General features: G+C 48.9%; 1 pseudogene; it reads right to left on the bottom strand.

Annotated features, from left to right (window-relative positions):
- Positions 1–837: 837 nt before the first annotated feature.
- Positions 838–3288, bottom strand: LOC119348128 (annotated as a pseudogene).
- Positions 3289–3484: the final 196 nt, after the last annotated feature.

Genomic DNA, 3484 nt, shown 5'->3' with positions numbered 1-3484 from the left:
GGCGATGCAGGGCTTCCGGAGACCCGTGGAGCGGTGGGGAGGAAGAGGAGGTTGTGGCGGAGCTCCTGAGCTAGTCGGGGGAGCGAGGGGTGGCCGGAGATGGCTGCTATGGCGAACGGCGGCGACGGTGGTGTTCGGCCGTGTGAGAGAGAGAGCGAGGGAGAGGAGGGGGAGCCAGGGGAGAGTGAGAGAGAGCAGGGGGGGAGGCGTGGCGTCGTCCGGGGCATCGAGCGAGGAGGGGCGGGCAGGCAAGCAGGGAGAGAGGTGGCGTGGCGCGATGGCGCGCGCGCGCGCCGGCCACACTCCCCTCCCTCTGTCGGGACGAAGACGACAGAGGAGGGAGGCGGGCTGGGCCGCCTGCTGGCTGGGCCGGCCAGCTGGATGGGCTGCACAGGGAGGAGCCCAGGTAAGCTTCTCCCTTTTATTTTTTTTCTGTTTTCTAATTTCTGACATTTGTTTTGATTTAAATAATATATTAAATCATTTATTTAACTTATGCCAATTTTTGCAGGGGCTAGATATATTATTCCAGAGCTCCTTTATAATTGGCATAATATTTGGACATATATTTATATATATAGAAATATATTTCCAAAGCAAATATTTATGCATTAATTCCAAATGCCCAAAATAATTGTCCATGAGCCACTAAAAATATTGGTTTGATTTTTATCTCTGTCCAATATTTTCAGAGATCAACATGAGCATTTTCTTGGACCCTTTTGGAGAAATTTTTATTTGGATCATTTTCAAAATGATTCTGAGGGTTTCACAGATCCCCATTTCAAGTTTCTGATGAAAGAGTAAACATGATGCAACACTCTAATGCATGACTAGCTAGGGTGTGACATTAGTATTTCCCTGGAGCGTCAGTCCTAATTCTGGAAGCATGTCGGTGAAAAACCCGCCTGGATCCACGCTGCCGTCGTCCACTACTCCGGGGGGCAACGTCTCGTCGTCTTGGTCGGACATGAACGAACGCTCGAACTCCCGAAGCGTCCCGCCGGCTTCTTCTTCTTCTTGGATGGTCATTTCTTGGCGGCGTGGGGTTTTGGGACGTGGAGCCTCTGGATGTTGGACCTCGGCGGCCGCCTTCCTCTTCCTCTTGGAACCGGGGGCGTTGATTACCGACGCGTAGGTAATCTCCCTCTTGTGGAGTGAGACGTAGATCTTGCATAGCACCGGGTCGGCCGCACCGTGTTGTTCGTCGTCGTGGTCGAGGCCGTACTCCTTCATGCACCACCCAACCCTGGTTCTAGCTGCTCCAGGCCTCTTGATCCCAAAGGAAAGATGGTCGATGAGGCCGACCCGTTTACCTTGAGTGTCTAGCACGGGCTCGCTCTTCTCCGAGTGCCAGTTGTAACCCTCGTCGTGGTCGACGACGCGCTGTCGCCTCCCGCTGCGGCCAGGGGCGGACCCAGGACAAAACTTACCCGGTGTCCCATGCACAATAGAACAGGCATACCATATTAAATAAAAGTATATATTAATGCATTTCTACAACATTATATTTAAAACCGATCAACATTTTAATCATGTATTGATCGCTCTTGCTTTTTTAGAAATGCTTCCTTCTACGACATGTAATTCGATAGTTATTATTTGATATTTGCGCTCAATAATTTATATTTGGGTGTAACTCGATAGTTATTATTTGATATTTGCGCTTGATAATTTATATTTGGGCAGAGAAGATTAAACCATGAAAGAATATGTATCCAATACTTGGGTTTTTTTCACGGGTTAATACTTGAATTGCACGGTTGTAAAAGTAAGCTTACTTTGGTGCGTCTAGTCTTCCGAGAATCATCCAGCACAGATGTTGATCACCTTCAAGGATTGTGATCTGACCTCCACTTTGTGAATAAATTTTGAATATTTCATGCAATTGTTTTATAAATATTTCAATGATTCAACACAATTAAGAGGCCGCCCTAATCCTCAAGGGTTTGAGGAACAAGAATTACAATCTAGAACAAACACGTCACATTGGGGTCCGTACTTCTTATGATTTACCTTACGTTTCCTCCGCTGCTTCGGCCACTCGACAAGATCTGGGGACAGCGATGTCAAAGTGAGTATGGTGACCTGAGTGCTGAGCCAAGCGATGGATTGATTTTATTTCGAGCGACACGGAGAGGCATATGAAATTTTTTGTTTGTTTTAGATTTTTTTTTTGAGAAATTGTTTGTTGCAGATGAGAGCCTTTTTTCTAGAATTAGATGAGTGATTTTTTTAGAAATAATTAGATTTTTTAGGGGGTAGAAATAATTAGATGTGGCCATGAGGGTCGATCGATTTAGCTTTTTTTTAGGGGTGGTCGATCGATTTAGCTGCCGCCCTGGCTGTCTCGCCCTCGCTGCTAAGATTGGGCCTTGCGCTGGTTGGATTTGTATTTGAGGGATTCGCCCTGGCTAGCTTTTTTTTTTGAGTGGTATTCGTACTGGCTAGCTGCATCGCGCCGTAGGTAGTTGTTGATTGGGCTGGCTTGTTGGGCAAATTTGACAAATTTGACCTATAGACGAAATCAAATCATAGAATGAACTATCCGTGAAACTATTTCACGTGGCTGACCTTTTTGTGTGACGCCCGCCACGAAGGCGTCACACTACACTCTGCAACGCCTCACAGGTAGGCGCTACACGGCCAGCGTCACATACGTGTGATCAGAAAATTACTAAGTCGTGTGCAGCGCCTAAGGGCTAGGCGCCACACTATACAGTGTAGCGCCTAGCTCCTAGGCGTTGTACTAGTGCAGCGCCTAGCTCCCAGGCGTTGCACTAGTGCAGCGCCTGGAGCTAGGCGCCACAGGTCAGCCGCGTGAAATAGTTCTACAGACAGTTCATTCTGTGATTTAATTGCGTCTATAGGTCAAATTTGTCAAATTTACCGGCTTGTTGTACCGGTGTCCAGGTAATGAAATTACGGGGTGTCCCAGCCGTATATGCGCTATACATGTATAGGTAAAACATTTTTCTACCCGGTGTCCTGTGACACCCCCTGGCCCAACGTGGGTACGCCCATGGCTGCGGCCACCTTTGGTCTTGTGAGGACGGACCGGTGAGAAGAAGTACCACACGCCTCCTTTCCCGTCGTTCTTGTCGGAGCCAGGCGCGTGGGCACGGTTCTCGATGAGGTCTCCGGGTGGCGCGGAGTAGACGTCGTCTTCGTGGATGAAGCTGCTGAAGCGGCCGCGGTCTGCTCCGGCAATCTTCTGACGGAGGAACTGGTTGATGAGCTCGTGATCCTGGGGACTGAAGGTGGAGCCGACGGGAAAGAGCTCGTCATGGCCGGCCATATTGAATCGCCTTCCCTTGATCAGAGCTAGCTAAGGGACGTACTTCTCGTCGCCTTGATCGGAAGGAACTAGCTATGGAAGGTCCGTAGGTGTGCAACCCTAGCTAGGTAGGTATATATGGATGGATGGCGACACAGGGCAATGTACGTGCCTTCCTTGATCAATACACTACTAGAGTGCTTCGGA

Source organism: Triticum dicoccoides, unplaced genomic scaffold (genome assembly GCF_002162155.2).
Source record: "Triticum dicoccoides isolate Atlit2015 ecotype Zavitan unplaced genomic scaffold, WEW_v2.0 scaffold86174, whole genome shotgun sequence".
Taxonomy (NCBI): Eukaryota; Viridiplantae; Streptophyta; class Magnoliopsida; order Poales; family Poaceae; genus Triticum; species Triticum dicoccoides.
Note: the sequence above shows the minus strand (reverse complement) of the source record. Positions and strands in the feature narration are given on the sequence as shown.